General features: G+C 32.7%; 1 long non-coding RNA gene across 1 annotated transcript; it reads left to right on the forward strand.

Moving 5' to 3' along the window:
• Nucleotides 1-17376: 17376 nt before the first annotated feature.
• LOC134701213 (uncharacterized) lies at nt 17377-19699 on the forward strand. The gene is made up of 3 exons (XR_010104066.1): nt 17377-17423; nt 18919-18996; nt 19664-19699. It is a non-coding gene; the product is annotated as an uncharacterized LOC134701213 (long non-coding RNA).
• Nucleotides 19700-22441: the final 2742 nt, after the last annotated feature.

Genomic DNA, 22441 nt, shown 5'->3' on the forward strand with positions numbered 1-22441 from the left:
TTATTTGGTTATTTCAACAATCGATAACCTTAATTATGCAGTTTACAAAAAAATACCAGTTACGGGATTAACAGATGTAAAAAAAAAATTTGTATACTTTATTATGTACAAGGGGGCGATCATTTGATATTTTGGTGGAGGGGGCAGTGTGATTTATTTTGGATCGGTTTTTTGGACTGATTTTTATTTATTTATAATATTTGAAAGCACAATTTAAAATTCATTTTTTATTAAAATAATACATGAAGTCAAGTCATTATGTATTATTTAATCAGGATTAATCATCATCATCTGTGGAAATGAAACTTCTGAAATCCCAACTGCATATACAGGTATTGCATACATACACGGTATAAAAGCTGTATTTAGCCTCTTTTAAAAGTATAGCAAAACATTTTTCGCCGAGCGGGGCGAGGTTTAAAAAAAGTTGAAGGGTTTCGGAGCCGTTGAAGATCCCCAAAAGCTTAAGAACAGATAATGCAAAATCGTGCTTTTTGGGTGTTTCCCAGACACTTTCTTAATATGTAAATGCAAGTTCTGTTTTGATCACTCTTTGACAATATTTTGGTCTTAAAGCAAAATATATAGATTCAGTGTTAGACTTCAGTTTTAAGGGACAATATTAAAAGACCAATATGCAGGATAAAGCAAACATTTAGTTCACATAGTTAAGTATGTGGCTGTTTTTTTTTTTAACTCATGATCAAGTCTATAACAAATTTACTAAATTACAAAAGGAATCCAACATTAACCGAATACAGAAGGGCAATCAATGAACAAAAGACAAAATAATAAGAACAAATGTTCCCGAAAAAAACAGGGGCTACGTATGAGGAAGAACAGAACTTGCTTCTTGCAAGACGATCACCGTGAAAACATTTTGATATGAAGACAAGTATTTGGTTTTGAGATTTCCTGCATGAAGCATTTGACTGGGGAATAGAAGTATGATAACTACAGGTCTTCTTCCGACCGGCAGTAAAACCCTTGCCAATGTGGGGCGTCCGTGTGGCTGTGTGGGATGTATCAAGTACGCAGCCACGACTGGTCAGAATGGGGACGTTTAATCCGATGCCTCTTGTAGAGAGAGTGTCACGCCCTCTACACGTTAAGAACCCTTGCAACAACTCTCTGAGGGGTCCGTCGGTGGCCTGTTGCAAGGGTAAATTTCTGTCCCTCCTCAATATACCCTCATTTTACCGTGGTAGTCCAAATGTACCCGACCTGCAACCCAGTTGACCTCAATTACCGGACCTACCTAATATATTTATTGGTAATTTGTTCTCGTCCTGAACATGCATGACATACTTGCCACTTGAAATTAAGCAACCAACAATCAATCAATCAAATTCCCCCCACCTTCATCCCGGACGACCTCTACTACAGGACCTACCTGTTGCATATTTTTGTTAATTTGATTCCGTCATGATCATGTATGAAATATTTTCCAATGGACATTTAACAAACAACAAACTATCAATATGACTCAATCAAAATTTCAAGATTAAATTCACTTAAGGTACAAATATGTAATAGAAAAGGCTAAGCAGGACTTTCTTATTTGCATAAGTTGTATCCATTTAAACCAAAAATCAGCGTTCCTGAATAATGGTGCTAGTATGTATTAAAGGTCTAAAGCATCATTGTTTAATCTTAACACATGTCTTTTTGCCTGTCTGAGGTCACGTGTCGGGGGATTGGTATAGGTTGCTGTTGACTTGTTCAGAATTAATCCAGTCAAATTTTGGGCTTGTGAAAGTCTGTTTTGATGGAAGCCGTATGCGTATTATAACATAACCAAGTAATATTTTATTTGTTTGTCATTGGGTAAATGTTTGATTGACATATGCACCAATCTAATTAAGTCTTACTTATATTATTCAATGTAAATAGAGGTAAAGAGAAAGCAATCAACTGTATTAAACTTAACATTTAAGTAACGAGAACTACACAGGGTCACGACAACCCTTGCCAATGTAAAGCGGGATATTGGCTATGCGGGATATACAAGTACGCAGCCACGTCCACTCAGAATCGGGACATTAAATACGATGCCTGATGTCGAGTGACTGCTATGTTCTGTTCATGCCGAAGCCAAAACTCTTTAAAGGGTTCTAATTATGTTCGTAACTTTAAAAACACTCATTTCCTAGTGGCAGTCAACATTCTTCCGACCTTCATACCAAATAGCCTCTATAACAGGACCTACCTGTTGCATATATTATTAAGTTGTCGCGAAAGATGCACGAAATTTAACCACTGGACTTTAAGCAACCAATCAACTTTAACCGAAGTAGTTGCAATCTTTGTAATTTACGTTTAAAAATGTCTTAAAATCATCTCGATACCGAATCACCTCCTCCGCAGCTTTGGAATTAAACAGTACTCTCTACAACACTGATATCAACTCGGTGCAGATTACTTGTGTCTGAAGAACTTATCTTTCTATCCGTTCATGTTAAAGCATATAACAAATTTACTGATAACTAAGCAATATATGTGGAATGTATAAATACAAATCCACGTCAGTTCATACGATATTTTTTAAGAGATCCCTCAATTAACAACGATTCAGAAATTGGTTTAAATCTCCGTTTAAGAATCAATGTGTCGCCTTCGGGGTTTTCACGTTGGTCTGTGGAATGTATAAGTACGCATCCATATAAGATCAGAATTGGGGACGTTGAATATAATGTCAGGTAATGACACGCTTTCGATGGCTGTTTATTTAAACGTTTTGAGGGTTGCCTATCCGAAGCAAAATTGTTGACCCATATATAACATGTCTGTGTGTTTATGGTTGTCATAATCCCAAATACCCCGTCCTTCAGACCAGCCGAAGACTAACAATTTTGTTCCCAAAGTGTGTTTTAATGAAATCATTTAATCGTTGTCGCCGACTGTAATGTTATTTAGCAACTCATTGTTGACATGCAATATAACAAGAGTTTCAGATGAATATGTTTTCTAGTGGTTTATACGCAAATTTTGGAAACCACGAAATCAAATATCCTAAAATAACGAAAATATATAATCCATATTCATTATGACTCCCCCCTCGAAGGGTGATCGAGAGATAGAAATATGGTCAGCATTGGTCTTCCTCCTACCGGCAGTATAACCCTCCCCAAAGTTGAGCGTCCGTTAAGCTGTACGGGATGTATCAAGTACGGCGCCACGTTTGGTCGGAATGGGGACGTTAATCCGATGTATCATGTAAAGGGAGTGCCACGCTCTTTGCAACAACTCTTTGAGCTGTCCGTAGGACTATATGTATGTCCCTTTCCAATATACCTTCATTTTCAAGTGCAGTATAAATTTCTCCGATCTTTCTCCCGAACGTTGGTTGTTGGCAAAATAAAAAATTACATTAAAAATTGACAAAAAAACATAAATAGAGATAACCACTTTACTTTATAGTTTAAGTTTGCTGCCGTCGTCTTAAAAAAGAACAACACAGAGTTATTGGAGGAAGAGAGATATGGTAACTCAGGTCCTCTTCTTAACAGTACAAGTCGTGGTTTTTGTCAATTTTTAATGTATTTTTTTTATTTTGGGAATTTGGTTTAGGTTGCTGATCATTGAAAGTCTTTGTTGAAATTCAGAGCCTTTATTAAGTCAAATTTTGGGCTTCTTAGAAGTGCAGTTTGATGATAGCCGTACGTGTATTATAGCCATGCAATATTTGTTTTTCATTTGGTCGCTGTTTTATTTACTGATATATCTACAACTTGACAAGAACCACAAAGGGTGACAGGTGAAAAGAGAAAATGGGACTAAGGTATTAGCAAAGTTGAACGTCATGTTTGCTATGCGGGATGTACAAGTACGCACCTACGTTCACTCAGAATTGAGACATTAAATCCGATGCCTCATGTCGAGTGACTGTCATGCTTTCTGCACGTTTACAACCCTTGCTAAAACTCTTTGAGCGTCCGAAGGTGGCCTCTTGCAAGGAAAGATTTGTCCGCATCTATTAAACACTCTTTTCCCATTGACAGTCAAAAATGCTCTCGACCTGAATGCCAAACGGCATCTATTATAGGACCTACCTATTGTATTTATTATTTATTGGTCTTTAACATGCAGGAAATAGTTGCCACTAGACATTAAGCAAACAACCATCAATCAACTTTGCCCGAGGAAGTAGGAATCTTTGTAGTTTAGGTACAAACATGTCTTTTAAATCATCTCAATACCGAATCACCTCCTCGTCATCCCGAATACCCCGTCTCTATCAGTCGAAGACTATATAGTTTGTTCCAAAATTGTATTCTTTTAATTAAATTAATCAATCGTTGTCGCCGACTGCAATGTTATTTGGTAACTCGTAGATAAAATGCAGTGTAACCAGACTTTCAAATGAAGGCGTCTTCAATTGTGGCTTTCGGAGTATAAGGTGAGACATGAATTCCAATGTTACACGATTTCTATTGGCGTATTTGCAAATATTTGTTAAACCACGAAATCAACATGATCAAATATCATCAATCCACGAAAATTGTAACACACGAAAACAAATAATCAAGTGTTCATTGAAATGATACATGAGGATACATTTCTTTCCCATTCGCTTCTAGAAGTTAAACTTTTATGTTTTAAGGTTTTCGTTTTAATGTAATTCACATTTTTCCGAGTTTTAAAATGTTCTAAAGAAACGGACTCAATCTTAAATCTTGGAAGATTAATATATTAAAGGCAAAAACCACATAAAAAGGAAAGAAAATCAGTACTTTCACAATTTAATGTGTGAGCCAAACAATACGCTTTCCGGAAGATAAAAATGTCATGTTTGTTGTTGTCTAGCGTGACTAGTGTTGACCGCTGTCATATTTTCTTCAAAATAAAATTCAATATAACTTAAAATTTAAACTTTATTTGGTTAAAAAGTCTAAACATATGTTATGCCCGAACTGAAATCCATATTTTCAATCCAAAAATCAATGTCGGATAAAAAAAAAAAAAACACTGCCTACTGCCTACTGATCATGTAAAATTCAGTTTGCCTTGCATTACTGTTACCTACCTGGTGCAGGTAAATACAAACAACACTTTACAAATGTATAGTGATCGTAGTTCTTATCTTGATTTAAAATCTTTTGTTTATGTGTTACATATTTGTTTTTCTCGTTTGAATTATTTTACATTGTCTTATCGGTCCCTTTTATAGCTGACTATGCGGTATGAGCTTTGTTCATTGTTGAAGGCCGTACGATGACCTATAGTTGTTAATGTCTGTGTCATTTTTGTCTTTTGTGGATAGTTGTCTCATTGGCAATCATACCACATCTTCTTTTTTATATGGGCTTACTTTTGATTTCAATTTGTTTTCTCAACTTTCACACGTAATGTTTTAGGTTTTCACTGAAAAAAAATGAATTGGCGAAATAATTTGTTGATGATAAAGAATTGATCCGTTAATGTTATTGATATCCATATGTACAAATATCTCGGCATAATAGCTTCTGATTTTAACTTTGTATGAGGTAGTGTGAACCTTAATTTTGTTGGGTGATATGGAACATATATATTTCCCTATATCGTAGGTAAAAACCCAAAGAGTCTCGTTGTTTGTATTTCCCACAATATAAAGAGAAATATTGCAAAGACTTATACCGCCATTAATATATGTTCTAGAAAACAACCATTGGTTATCGGATAATGTTACGAAAGGAAAACATGTTAACAATAATATTACTTGGATTATGTGCATCCTGCTTAGTGCTTCTTTTCGATCTGTCAGGAATCCTTTTAACCTAAAAATAAAAGAAGGTTTTAATTGAATACGTAACACGTATGATAGTTGAAGTACATAGCCACAAAGAGGTTAATACAATATTGTTAAAGATCTGCATATAGACTTGTTGCAGTAGTTGCATCCTTTAGACTTACTGTTTTAGCGATGAATCACCATCACAATATCCGTCACCGCTCAGTCACATCACATCACATCACAAATCTGTCAAACTTATAATTCGAAGACTAATTTATCAGTGTTATCGGATTGTTCTCTATTTATTACTACCACTAGATTGATACGTCTGCTGGGGGACTTTTTAGCCTGAAGGATATCATTAGACCCGTAACCGTACTTTGGTTATTGCAAAAAATTAAGAGTAATGTCTAACTTCAATTGGCGTTATAAATATTTCGAAATCTATTAAAATGCAGGAATGTCTGTCCCTCGTGCATAGCCCCGATTCATTATTCGGGTTCAGATTCACTATTGGTCTTTTTCAGTTTCATCACCTTTCGAACCTTTGTATACGGCTTCAAATCATATTAGATGAAGGAATGTACTAGCCTTATGCATTTTTCTTGTCAGAGTTTGGCTGTACGTTCGGTCCTTCTTGGTTTTATCAGATCTTCAGTGTTTGTATTCAGTTTTATACGGCTGTTGTATGATTATTTTTGTATATCTAGTCCCGATGATAATGTTTACTTTTTTTAAATGCTATTTCTGTACAGTTTTAAAGACAATTGGCAAACAATGTAAATAATCACTGGGGTAAAGCTGATGACCGTAACTGCATTCACGGTCATCCCAAGATGTCGGATGAAAAATTAGGTCAGTATTTTTATTGTCTGTTAAGGTGTTTCTACATCATTTTCTTTACGAAGCATTTTTTGATACGATGTAAATATATAAAAGATTCACACGGAAGTCACAAATCTCTACCGAGGAACGTGTATAAAACGGGAATTTGGATTTGGAAAATTCGCGAGGATGACCGTAAATCGTAATCGAGATGACCGTAACAGGATTAGCGATTCATAACAAGGCTGACCGTAATTGGTTAAAAGATGACCGTAAATTGTTAAGGATGACCGTAATTTATAAAGAATAACTAAATTTAAAAGGATGAGCGTCAATTGAAAGAAATATCCATATTTGTATGCATTGTTTTTTGTTGAGTTTGTCGCAATAGGGGCTCGGTTAGTTCTTTTTAACTATTTGGCTTGTAGTTGGATGCTACATATGACGAACCATGTATTTGAAGCACGTCTTATTTTTGTCTACCTTTAGGATAATGTTGTCTTAAAAAATTACACCTTTGTTAAGCCAATTTAGTCTTACTCAAATGATAGATGAACTTACTCATTTTACTGAATCGTCGTCATCATTGTTAGATCTTTTTATAACAAATGATGCTCACATTATAAATTACTGTGGAGTCGGGCCACCTTTATTAGACCAAATACGTTTTCACTGTCCTCTAATTAGTCTTTTGAACTTTCCAAAATGTCGTCAAAAAACTTTTAAGGGGAAAATTTGGCTATATGATCGAGGAGACTATGACAGATATCGTAACATTTTATCTGAAAAAAATTGGGATTCCGTAATTAACTTAACTTGGTAACGTTGAACAATTTACAACCGGAATAACAAAACTATCATAGAAGCTGCTGAAAATTGTATTCAAAATAAAATAATAATTGTTCGCAAAAATGAACCTCCATGGCTAACAAATGATGTTAAAAAAAGATAAGGAAAAAAATAGAATCCACAGAAAGGCTAAAAAATATAATGACCCATCGGAGTGGTCAAAATTTAAGAAAATACGAAATGAAGTTACTAGTTTAATAAGAAAATCGAAGGATGATAATAACAACAATTTATTTAAAAAAATCACGAACAGTAACCCGTTCACTACTAACTGGTGGAAAACAGTTAAACAAATATCCGGATTAAAAACAAAAGACGCAAGTGTACCCCCATTAATGGTTAATAACAACTTAATATTTGATGAAATCGAAAAGGCAAATGAAATTAATCGATTTTTTTCTTCCCAGTCATATATTGATTATTCAGGTGCTGTGTTACCTGAAGAACTTCATAATATTAGTAATGACATTAGTTATATAGAACTTACTGTTACTGAAGTTGAAGATATATTGAAAATTCTTAATCCCACAAAAGCTTCTGGCTCAGACCTCATAAGTCCCAAATTGTTAAAAGAAGCATCTTCTGTTTTAAAGTATCCACTATGTAAACTATTTAACTTATTGTTAAGTACGTCTACTTTTCCAGATCAATGAAAAAGAGCAAATGTTACCCCAGTTTATAAAAATAGTAAACCGATTGACGTTAAAAACTATAGACTTATTTCCTTGTTGAGTGTAATATCAAAGTGTATGGAACGATGTGTATATAAGCAGGTTTACAATCACTTTATGCGCAATAATATTTTAACGAAAAATCAGTCGGGCTTTACACGGGGGGATTCAGCAGTTAATCAATTAATTAACATTTCGAATGATTTTGGGAAGGCTTTAGATAGCGGTAAATAAATAAGGATAGTATTCGGTAATATGAGTATTAAGCGTTTGATCGAGTCTGGCATAAGGGACTGCTATTTAAACTTCAACAAGCGGGCATACCGGGTTCTTTACTAAAGACAAATAGAGTCCAGCGGGTGGATATTAACGGTTCAATGCGTCCAACAAGGGTCCATTCTAGGCCCTCTCCTTTTTTTGATATTTATAAACGATATTGTAGAAGACATTCAAGCTCAAATTAAGCTATTCGCAGATGACACTTCATTATATAGTATGGTTGACAATCCAACAGAAACAGCTAAAATTTTAAATGACGATCTAGATAAGATTTATAATTGGTAGACACAAATGGCTTGTTAATCTTAATGCCAAAAACACGGAAAGTATGATAATTTCAAAAACAATAAATAGACCCTTTCATCCTCCATTAAATATTAACACCCAAGAGCTACAAACAGTAAGTAAACACAAACATCTAGGTGTCTCTTTTGCTAACAACGGATCCTGGAACGACCATATTGAATATATAGTTTTTAAATCTTACAAAAGAATAAATATAATGAGAAAAATGAAAAATGTTCTTTATAGATTTTGACTTTGAAAAAATTTCGCCCAATTCTTGAATATGCCGATGTCGTTTGGGACTCTCAAAATCAGAATTTGATTGCTAAACTTAAAAGTATTCAGCTTGACGCAGCGCGTATCGTCACGGGGGGTACTAAACTTACCAGTATAAACAATTTATATGTTGAAACTCGATTGGAAAAATTATCTGAAAGACGACGCAATCACAGACTAACTCGTTATCATAAAATTTTAAATAATAGAACTCCAAAGTATTTAAGAGACTTATTGCCTGATTCAGTAGGTAGTAGACATGATCATAATACAAGACAGAGAAATAATATTTCACAAGTCAACACACGGACCCGTTTATATTCTGAATATTTCATCCCTGCAACAACAAAACTATGGGACACTCTTAACTTAAACATAAGAAAATGTGAATCTTTAACATTATTCAATAAACAAGTTAGTACCCAAAATAGTAAGATCCCAGCGTATTATAATGTAGGACATCGTTTTGGTCAAGTTCTTCATGCTCGCTTAAAAATGGATTCAAGCTCAATGAATTCTCAACTTTTACTTTGTAACCTTTTCCTTTGTAACCTAGTAGACTCTCCAAATTGTCGTTGTGGTGATGTAGAAAAAATTTCTCACTACCTGTTATCTTGTCCTATATATATACTAATTTAAGAAAAGAACTATTGTATTCTGTTTCAGTTCTGCCTGTCCAAGTTAACACAAAAACTTTGCTTTTTGGATCAACGGTACTCTCAGATGAGCAAAATAGTATCTTATTTATAGTTTGGTGCAGAAATCTATTATTAAAAGTAAAAGTTTTAACCCTTGATGTTAATGCCTCATCACTCAATAGGAACCAAAGCATTTCACACTGTATACATTACAATAATTCATGGTTATTTTTTTTAATTTATTTTTCTCATTAAATCTTTTCTTCTTTTTCTTCTTTCACCTTTTTCATATTCATATATTTATTACAGAGCATGCCAGTATTTATATTTATGTATTGTTCAATAAGTGTATTATTTTTGTAAAGGAGACAGATTTGGAAAAGAAAATTGCTTGTTTCTGAATCCTGAATATTATTTCCTTTGTATAATATCGAATCATGATGAATTAAATATTGTTTAAACTAATGTTGTCTTATGAATACGTCTTTCATCAACACGATTAATTATTTGATACAAAAAGGTAATACAAATACGGATATTTCTTAGAAATAACGGTTATACTATGAAAGGTACGGTCATCCTTTATAAATTACGGTCATCCTTTCGAAATTACGGTCATCATTTTACCAATCACGGTCATCCTTATTATATGTTACGGTCATCTTGAAAATATTTTAAAGATGATTTACGGTCATCTTAGCGAATTTTTCAAATCCAATTTCCCGTTCTATACACGTTCCTCGGTAGAGATTTGTGACTTCCGTGTGAATCTTTTATAAATTTACATCGTACCAATGTATGCTTTGTAAAGAAAATGATGTAGAAACACCTTAACAGACAATAAAAATACTGACCTAATTTTTCGTCCGACATCTTGGGATGACCGTGAATGCAGTTACGGTCATCAGCTTTACCCCAGTGAATAATATCATTACAAGACAATAAGTGAAATAAAAGGTCGACTGGAGATTTAAGCAATGGTAGCTTATTTGTTGATCGTTTCTTTGATATTTAATAATTTGTTGATAACATTATAAACCACTGGGTCGACGCTGGTTGGCGTTTCGTACCCGAGGGTAGCACCAGCTCAGTAGTCTGCACTTCGGTGTTGACATGAATATCAACTATATTGTCATATTAATACATTTCTTATTGGCAAAACTTAAATTTTTTAGAAAAATTAAGGATTCTAGAAACAGTTAACCTTAGTCGTATTTTGCACAACATTTTGGAATTTTGGGTCCTCAATGCTCTTCACATTGTACTAGTTTGACTTTATAACTATTTTGTTCTGAGCTTCACTTATGAGTCTTTTGTAGACTAAACGCGCTTCTGACGTACTAAAATATAATCCTGGTACCTTTGATATCTATTATATCTACATATTATAGTATTAAAGACAGTAGGCAATAACGCAAAACATTGATAAAAATCGTCTTAAAAGGGCAAAACCGAATAAGGTGTCGTCTGACGATTTTGTTTAGGTTGATTTACATGTAGTTGTAGATCTTGTGTTTTCAATTACTGTGCATTTATTATCATCGGTTGAGATGAGCAAAAATAAAAGATTAAATTTGTCATTGAAGCGCAATAGCTTCTATAAAAAGTCGTCTTGAACAACGTAGTTCTCAACCCTCTAAACATTTTTGCTTTTTCAGTTTGTCTCTATTCACAGCGGTTTAAGCAAAATAGAAACTGTCTTTATCCAACAGACGTCAAGTAATGAGAAAAAGCTCACTTTAGTATTAAAAAAAAACTTTTAATAAATAGAACAAATAGGAACATAACATTTTGTCCGGTTTTTAAAGATACCTGTATTGGAACATATGGAACAGACAATGAATCTAAAATGTATGACAAATGAATATTTTAATCTGCCATCACAAACTTTCCCCTTCTGAACGGTGAATTGAACGGTTTGTCAAAATATTAATTATCAGAGCTGACTAGAAAGACAGGTACTGTAAGTATCCTACCATTCTGTGTAAATATCTTGTGTAATTTTTTTTTATTAATAATTAAACCTATATATCCCAAGTGGGAGTACTCCGATATACATATATACAGTCAGGCATTACTTAAATAAGTAACTTTTAAAATTACCTATACAAGTTATGTTGAAAACGAAGCTATTTTAAAAATTACTTATATAAGTAACTTTTCTAAATATTATTTTTATAGGTTTCCAATTATAAAGATTTTACTAGCTTTAACAAATTTTCACAGTCATCTGGTTATTTTTCCCATGAAATATAAACTCTAATCCTTCTGAAACACTAATTATCTTTCTGACGCACTTATCTTTCATATCGACGCTTCTTTGTCAAAGAGTGGTCTCTTGGGACTATTAAAATGTCGTTTTCATAGAAAATCTCGAAGGTAGACAGATATAAATAGATAAAAACTTGTGAATTAATTAAGACTTGAAGTTTTTTATAATTTGTAACCCAAAATAATTACACACGCTCCTTAAATAAGTGTTATTACTAATTCTTTCAAAGTTGTATGAAATAACTCCTGGTACCTTTGATAACTATTATTCAAGTTATATTTTTGTCATTATTTTTAAAGTAACTCTTGATGTCTATAATCCTCTCAAATCTAATAAATTCTTAATTTTATGATTTAAAATGATGTAAAAATTCATGAAAACTTCATTTAGTCCATGTTTCTATTTAAATTTAAAATAACTCTATTGAGTAATTTTATAATTTTTAAAAACAAAAAATTACCTATATAAGTAACTAAAAAAAGTTACTTGACGTTTAAGTAATGCCCCTGACTGATATAACAGGAACAAATGCCTGTACATTGGTTTCCTTCCCCTTAACTACATTCCACATCAAAACATGTTCATTGTCAGAACTTCTAAAGAACAGTTGGCTTCAATTGCAAATATATTGTATGCCAGCAGAACAAAAATACCAAAACTCACTGCATGTTTATGTACCTGTCAGGATTGATTTGGGGTCCTGTCGTTCAGAAGATTGTTGATGTGGTTCATAGTCTGTTATTTCTCAGTTTGTATTTATATATCATGTATATATATTAGATTGTTGGTTTTCCTGTTTGAATAGTGTATGCTAGTAATGTCGGGGTCCCTTATGTCCTTATAGCTTTCTGTTTAGTCTGGGTCATAGCCCTAGCCTGTGTAAAAGGCTGAACAATGACTTGAATTTGTTGGAAAGAACCCTCCCTCAAGTAAGTTTTTTTTTTACTTTTATAGGGGAAAAATAGGATAAACCAAGGATTTGTATAGTGCTACTATACAAATCCTTGGAAAAGCTTATAATTTTTTACTTAAAAGTGGAAAACTACATCATATTTGAAACACCTTTTCTAAAAGAGGGGTCCACACTTTCTGAATAATAAATAAAGTAAATGATATGTGTTAACATTAACATGGTTAATTAAAGTCAAGAAATATTACAAAATTTGTTTACAAAAAAAATTATCATCATTCGCCTTTATTGTTCATGCTTCACCTAAAAAAAATTGCAAATTGAATATGTTTTTATTAAAATTTTCAAATCGCTCTCTCGCCCCAATTTTTTGAGTCCAAGAAACTAAATCTAAAACAAATTGAAAAAAAAAAGAAACTAAATCATGAATTGGTGTGGCCTAAAAAGGAAAATTAATATTATAATTATTCTAGATCTGGGCCCACCTTTTCTGGAGGAAATTTATTTGTTAATATAGGTAATCACTGGAGCAGGACCCTTTTCAGGTAGTCAGGGCAGTGGGCCCGATTTTACGAAAATTTGTGGATCCACCACTGAGATAGCATCACATTCAAGAAATACATGTATAGCATCACATGACACTGAAAGACCCTGCTGAACGTGAACACTGGGTTGATACATGTGTATATGGTGTTCAATGCTAATTTGGTATAGGCTTGGAAGTTAGAACATTCACTGTTCTGAAATGTACCTGTATAATCATTAAAAGAAAAAGACATAAACTAGATTTGTCGTTTCGGAATCTTATGCATTCTGGGTAATATTTTCAAAAGCGTTCACCAAAAGTTGTTATTGGCTTAACACATACTAAATATTTGACTTTCATCCAATGATTTGGCATTATTTTCATTTTGGTGTACAAACAATGAGATATACCCAGTCCTATATATAGATTTGGGAAAAGGCGAATTACCTACCTGAACCTTTTTGTTTCAAATTATAGGCTGGAAACAAGCATATAATTTAAATTCGTTTTGGTTTGAATTAAATTAAATTAACTAATATAAAAAAGAAGATGTGGTATGAATGCAAATGAGACAGCTCTCCACAAGAGAACAAAATAACACACAAATTAACAATTATAGGTCACGGTACAATGAGCAAAGACCATACCGCATAGTCAGCTATATAAAAGACACCGACATTACAATGTAAAACAATTCAAACGAGACAGGCACATATATTTACATACATTCATAATGTGGCGGAGTTATTTTTATTTTGCAAAAACTTGTTATATTGATAGTTAGTGACTATTTTACAAAAATGTAAGGTGGATATTGTTAAGTTATTAACACATCTTTTTTTCACTAAATTGTTGCATGTAAGTTTGGATTACAATATAAGTCCTTCATGTTTATATATATGAAAAATGATTTTATCAGTTATACTGTTGCACTGCTTACTGGATGTTTTTTTTTTGTGTACACAATTGCCAATTGTTACTTTTTTTATTACAGGTTCAAGATGACAATGATGAGAACAAAAGTGCAAAAGATACTTGCCTTACATGTACATTGCAATACGTGACTGCAGAATACAGAAAACATGGACAACAATGTGTTCAGGGCAACATAACTTTTTGAAATGGAATAATTTAAAGATAACTTTCCAACCAGACATTCCACAGTGTGATCATGGTGATGTAAAACAGCATGTTAAAAATGATTAAAATAGTAAGACTCAGCTTAAAGGTGAAAGGAGGACCCAGTTTTTAACACCCACCTTTTCTTGCCTGTTTTTCCTGGACAGAAAGAAAACCCTCCATTTAAATAGAATGCAGAAAGTGACTCTTAAATTGTAAAATTAACGGAACCTACAGATGGAAACATGTGTAAAGAAAAAACCTCATGTAATCTATAAAGTAATGCAACATCTTGTAGCAGCCTTGTAGAGATCGTTCCACAGCGGTAAAGGATGATCAAAAGTGAACAGTTCTAATTTTCAACATGAACACAGACTTGTCAGACAGAGATTAATCTAAACAATTACAATTTGATTAAAAAGAATTTGTGCACATATACATGTATGTTGTACAATGTTGTACCTGTATAGTGGAACAATTACATGTGCACTTTATTACGATCAGAAGACCAACATAAAAGGGCTAAATGTTATAGATATCTGTAAATTTACATTATGTTCATAAGAACAGCAGTATCAACATTTGAACAGTAACGTCATCCATTCATTTTTTGTCAAGCGTGTGTATCAAAACATTAACTTGATTAAATATTTCTTTTATGCACTGTACTTACATTACAATTTCATGAGTAATTAGGCCAGTGTGATTTCAGATTTTTATGAAAGTTCTTGGATGTTTCATGATGTTCATCACAATTATTTATAGGTTACTGTACAGCTTTCAACAATGAGTAAAACTCTATTATTTGCATTTATATTATACACTTACATTTGTACATGAGTTATGCTACCTTTAATAAACAAATTAACAAATAATGACAGACAGCAACCAAAAAAAAGAACAACATAAGCTTTAGCTTGAGCATGTTGAGAGACTGGCACATAAAATGTGACATAGTAAATATAAAAAAGAAAATGTGGTATGATTGCCAATGAGCATGATGAGACAATAGTTGAGTTTTTCTGTGACATTAACATATATCAGATTAAGAAAGGGCATTATATATCATATACATGTATGGGTACATACAAAATTAAGAAAATGTGGTTTCATTGCTAATGAGACAACTCTCCCCAACATGGGCAAGCAACTAAATGACGTTAAAGTTTAAAACTAAAGCCAGTAAAGGTCAGTGTAAGGCCTACAACTATGAGCAAATTTCATACACCATAGTCATTTACAATGTATCTGAAATGCTCGTCTTGAAAATTGTACTGCCTTTAACAATTGAGGGTGTTGCAGTACACAATTCAATAAAAAGAAACCACAAAAAAATTCAACCTTGAGAAATCCTTAGAAAATTATGTAATAATGACGAAGAACATGTAGTGATGAATACAGGTTCAAAGTTTGAGATGCAGGTTGTTCAATAGATGGTGGTACCTTGTACTTTTAATTCTAATGTTACGGAAAGTTTCATGTACATTCACCAGCTAAATTAAGGATTTTTATATTCTTGCAATATATTTAAAAGAATTTACTATAAGGTAATGAGTGTCGGTCAACATGAGTGACTAGCTTAAGTATACATGCATGACATGTAGATATAAATGAATACCAGCAATTGACGAACTCTGTGACAGTGTCATGTCTGTAGACAATTCAGAAAAAAAAAGAAAAAAAAATATATCAAAAGCAAACTTGATTGGTGTAAAACACACAAAACATGCACAAGAACTCATAAAGAAATATTTAAAGAAGTTAAACATATATAAAAGCAACAATTTGGTACTAAATATGAATCCCAGTAAAAGTTGAACTTGTACAAGTATGTTCCATTAGACTTTATTTGGACAGAAAATATACTTTCAGTCGTGTTAAGTACCATTCCGTGTAAGAATCATGCAAATTGAAAAAAAAAAAATGATTCACCCTATGTGACCAAATCACTTTATATTGTTATGCTTGCTTTGTTTTTGATTAAAATAAAAATATATCTAATGACAGTTGTTTATTCTTACAGTTTTGTGGTTCCAAATCTTAAATTAAAATGGGTATGACTGCTATTTTCGCCCTATCAAAGTAGTGTAAAAGTGGTGAATATAAGGACATATAACTCCTGTGAACAGGAGCTTATGTATACAGTTAATATTCGAATGAAAAATATCCGATCCATCCTACATTATATCAATTTTTCATATTTGTAGACTTCAACCGATTTCGCATGAATTCGATTTTTAAAACTTCCGTTTTCAAACACCATTCAAAGAAAGACAACTCTGGACAAACTACCATATTTTTCTAGAAAGTGAAATGCGCTTAAAAAAATACCTGACGCTTCATACGTGATTTTGATATTATATATTTATAAAAATGAACAGCTGCAAACATAGAATAGACTTTATATTCGACTTTGGGTTTTATTTTCATTTTCATTTATTCAGCGCGAAGGTCATTTGTTTACATTTCGTCACATCCGCTTATGCTTGACGATAAACCACATACGAAATATAAAATAATGTAAGTCATGTTTCTGGTGTTTTCTGACTGTTGAAACCATGTAGAGTGTCAAGATTGGACGAGTTATAACCTTTTTTTATTGATATAAACGTTTTCGTTAATTGTTTTACACCATGGAGCCAACCGATCCAGATTTATGTTGCAGTATTGGCACTTTTCATAGCAGTGATTGTGGACCTTACAGTCGATATCCACAAGAAAAAACAATCGTGAAACTGTTGTCATGCAGAAAAGACATTTCAAATCATCTAAGAACTCTTAAGTTGGCTGTTGGGGGAGTCGGTGGTCTAGCTATAAAATCCCCAGTTGATTTAGGTTCCGAGGCAGACCTACTGTGTCGCAGAGTGGGATTGTTTACAACCAACTCGTTCCTTACTGTGTGTCCATTTCACCGGTACAAGCTAGGAATAGACTTTAGGCAGGTTAAAAAGTGCACCTACTCAGACCATACTGGAAAAGGGGAGATTTTCAGGGGAGTTTCATCAACTCATAGCCAGCATATTTTGGAAGAGTATGGAGTATTACTTCCTGTTGGAACTGGTTTGTATATTATATTATAATTTTATAAAGTGTGAATCCAGCAAGTACAAGCCCTACCTAGTCCCATAACATATGACTTTGCATTCTTATTCAAAAATTTTTAATGTTTTAATACTTATACTTATATTTTCATTTTTTATTTTTTTTTAGACTAAAGCCCCACCTACATTTTACATCTTATATGTACATAATAGAACATATGTATTCGTAGGGGAAGCACATGCACCATGCCCCCACTTGTATTTTACACTTTCAATGTTGGATACAAATTGGGGTATATATTTGTACATGGTGTATGTGCGACCCGACATGTACATTGTATGAACTGATACCTTTATATTGCAAGTCCACAGTCTCTTAAAACAAATAGTTGCAAATCTTGTCAAATGCATACAGACAAGGCGCCATGTTGAAGGCTGTACCTTGACCTACAGTATATAACGGTTTACTTTTATGAATTGTTACTTAGATGGAGAGTTGTCTCATTGGTACTTACATATATACCACATCTTCCTATATCTCATACTTAGTACAATGTATATACAAAAATACTTATTATCTATACATAAAATTGAGAATGGAAATTGGGAATGTGTCAAAGAGACAACAACCCGACCAAACTAAAAAACAACAACAGAGGGTCACCAACAGGTCTTCAATGTAGCGAGAAATTCCCGCACCCGGAAGCGTCCTTCAGCTGGCCCCTTAACAAGTATAACTAATTCAGTGATAATGAACACCATACTAATTTCCAAATTGTACACAAGAAACAAAAATTCAAATAAAACAAGACTAACAAAGGCCAGAGGCTCCTGACTTGGGACAGGCGCAAAAATGCGGCGGGGTTAAACATGTTTGTGAGATCTCAACCCTCCCCCTATACCTCTAACCAATGTAGAAAAGTAAACACATAACAATACGTACATTAAAATTCAGTTCAAGAGAAGTCCGTGTCTGATGTCAGAAGATGTAACCAAAGAAAATAAACAAAAAATGACAATAACACATAAATAACAACAGACTACTAGCATGTTTACTATACATGTAGCATGCTTACTATCAATTCTATATGTGCCTGTCCCAAGTTAGAAGCCTGGAATTTAGCGGTTGTCATTTGTTTTTTGTGATTATATTTGTTTTTCGTTCTTTTTTGTACATACATGTACAAGGCCATTAAATTTTTTTTTTTTTGCTTGAACATGTTCAATTGTTTTACATTGTAATTTTAGGGCCTTTAAAAGCTCACTATTTCAATAACCCGTTTTGTGCTTTGAAAAAAAGATTAAAAATATATATATGTATATATGTGTTTATATATGATTATTACTTGTACTTCATCATATTTATTCATATCAAAAGAATAGAAACAACAAAAGTCATATCGGTACACATGGTACAATGATTATTATTGAAAGCTCACACTATTATTCATGAATTAGATCATTACCTATCAAATGACCAGTCAAATGTAATTTGAACATGTTTTATGTTTTAGGTGTATGTTATGAATGCTACTTAAAGTTGCCTAAGCAGGACTGTATGAATGAAGAAAATCTTCAAAGTTTCTCACAAGGTCAGTTATGAAACAAATATTGTTGTTTAGACTAAATTATTTAAGATTTATATATAAATATTTTATGTTTTGACACATTTTATAAGTACTAAGAAAAGATAATATATATATATATTTTATTTACTAAATTGGCATTTTTATGCCCAAATGATGAATGTGAAAGGGGCACATATATACAGTTTAGACCTTGTCCTTTCGTACACCCGTCTGTATTGTCCCATTCTTGGTTAAGTTCAGTTTCTAGGATAGTAAATGATGTGTCATTGATAATAAGCAAGTGTATACTACAGGGTTCACTAATAGGTGGGTCATTTTGACTTATATTTAATGCATGAATGACTCTGGTTAAATTTTGGGTTTAAAAGGTTGATTTCTCTCATTTATTTACAGATACATGTACCAGACACTACTATGATTCTTGGTCAGAGGATGGGTCTTGGGATGTACTGCATGGTTCAGTCACTATGAATAATGTAATTTTGACCTGCACTTCATTACTTTACTTTGATATTTATATAAATCATGAGTGATTGGGGCATATCATTGTCTTATAGGCACATTTTCTAGTTATGCTTATAGTTAAACCGGTATGCTTATAATTTTGTGTTGTGTAATGAGAGGTCATTTCAATTATCTAAGTTAAAATTTTAAATTCAATCTTTTATAGAATTATCTGTAGCAGAATCTACAGAAGATGATGGCCAATTTTAACCTTCTAAAAGACAAAAAGAAAAAGCACCTTGCGAAATTCTTTAATTTTACTTTTCGATATATGGATGATGTTTTATCGTTGAACAACCCATACTTCAGCCAATACTTACATCTCATATATCCCAGTGAACTTGAAATTAAGGATACTACTGATACTAGAAGGACTGCTTCATACCTTGATCTTTTCCTCAATATTGACGTAGATGGACGACTTCACACAAAAATCTATGATAAACGGGACGATTTCAACTTCCCAATTATCAATTTCCCATTTCTCAGCAGTAACATACCCTCTGCCCCTTCGTATGGTGTTTACATATCACAATTGATACGTTATTCACGTGCATGTTCACACTATACGGACTTCATATACAGGAGTGTGCTCCTTACGCAGAAACTGCTCCAACAAAGTTATGAGGAGGACAGATTAAAATTGACACTCCGTAAATTTTATGGACACCATCACGAATTGGTTGATCCATATGATGTCTCTTTAACCAAACTAGCTAAGGACATTTTTACCACATTGTAGATTGTGGTTTGTCATTATGTCGTCTAATCTTTTAATTACCAAACGTGACTTATTCCCGATTGTGACCGTTTTGCTGAATGTGAATTCGCATTACTATAAGACGTGTTTCTGTACTTGTTTATCCCAAATTCATGTATTTAGTTTACATGTTTAATGTTATATTTGTAATTCTCATCAGATTTTGTCAAATGTGTTGACGTCTTCTTATTATATATTTAGGTATGACGTATAGAAAAATTAATCACCTCCTCTTTATTAATTATTTTAAAAAAAATTTATGATTATTTACGTTTGAAGTTGGATTCATAACAAACTGGACATATTTATATATATTACAGTTAATTGCTATTAATAAGTATTGCAATATGCATTTTGTTTAAATGAATTATCAGTATTTAGTTCTAAATCAATCCTAATTCTATCTCATTTTTGAATGATAGTTTTCATATGTGACGTCATGCTGTTTCTAAATTTCATAAATTCAAATGTGGCATAACGTTTCTGCCTTTTCGCCATCGTATGTGACGTCACAATTTTTTTAATTACGTTGACGCCTGGACTGATTCGGATGTGTATCTATTTTGTGATAAACTTGGGTTTAGTTTTCTGTAATTAGTTAATATTTTAGTTTCATTATGTATATCTCTTTCATATTCATTTGTTAAAATTTACTGTTTGCAATAGCATTAAGTATTCTATATAATAAGGATGTTCTTATCCCGTGCATAAAAACAATGGCGTATTTGTCAAAACCTTTTCAACTTTTGATCTTCAGTGTTGTACAACTTTGTACCTTTTTCACGTTCGATCTTTTATATCTAGGCGTTATGTATTCAGGTTTAGTTTTCTGTAATTAGTTAATACTTTAGTTTCTTTGTGTATATTAGTCAGGTCAATCTCGCCCAAAAAATCACCCAACCTCAAACAAATTGCAACAAAGGGTTTCTTGATATAATTCGATCTATTGACATATCCTATTGAACATATAAAAAATCGACAGAAATCGATGGGCTCATTTTCGGAAATTTTTGGGTCAAAATATAGGTTTTTGCACAAAAATCGCTGAAAACTGGAAATTTTCTTATATTTTATTATCATGACAAAATGATAAGAAATGAGTGTACAAATAAGATAACAGTTATGAGAACTACCTATAATAGTGGCAAAATTTGGGGAAAAAAGTTTTGAAAAAGAGTAATTTTGGGTTAAAAGCTGCATTTTTGTGACAAAAATCGGCAAAAACTGTTTTTTTTTCTTTTAAAGATAGTAAATATATAAATAAATCGTTTTTTAATTTGATTTAGACAGTAAATAAAATATTCTTATAAATAATGCATTTTTTTTTTATTAACATACGAATTTTGGGGTGAAATTGTTACTTTTTAGTGAAAAATAGAGGTAAACTGAAATTTAAGATAATCACTTTATCAAAATGTACTTTAATAACTTATTCATTTATCTTGACCATAAGTAAATAAGTTATTCGAAAGTTATGAAAAAACAATAAAGAACTTATGTCAAAGAAACAATGTCACATCTTAAGAAAATAAGGAGTTATTTAAAGATAGTTGTCTTCTTGAAATCTAGAAAATATAACTGACAATATATTTAATATTTGTTTCAACTTGAGTCAAACATTAGTTCATCTACTGCTAAATTAATGTCAACATGCATTGAATTCATACACAGCTCTGACCACGACATTCGCCACACGAAATGTTACATTCTAAACCATGTTTTCTACATGTGCAGCGACGAGTATCACAATTAGTCTTGCAGTTGCAACTTATAATTGAAAAGAGTCTTTGTGGAGCGGGTTGCTTTTTTGTCTTGATAGCCATAAGTCTTCCATTAACAAGTAACCAACCAAATTTACAAGGATCTATCTTTTCTCCTCCGATCCATGTCAGAACTTGTAAATAAGTCCTTAAGCTATGGTATGTAGCAGTCTCAGTAGTTGGCGGAAGAGTGTGTATTTGGATCACTTCTTTGCAAGTTAGAACTCTGTTTGCAAGTCAAGTCCTTCGATCGGAGCACCTCCGTACAAAAACGTTATTATTTTTTTCCCCGGCATTTATAATGTCTTCAACAAGAGATCCTTTTAAAAATATCTCAGCAAGATCTTTCAATATTTGACTGTAAATAAATTTCTTTAATGTAGCTACCTTTCCTACACCATACAGCTTTGACGTCGTGTCACAA

This window comes from Mytilus trossulus, unplaced genomic scaffold, assembly GCF_036588685.1.
Source record: "Mytilus trossulus isolate FHL-02 unplaced genomic scaffold, PNRI_Mtr1.1.1.hap1 h1tg000233l__unscaffolded, whole genome shotgun sequence".
Lineage (NCBI taxonomy): Eukaryota > Metazoa > Mollusca > Bivalvia > Mytilida > Mytilidae > Mytilus > Mytilus trossulus.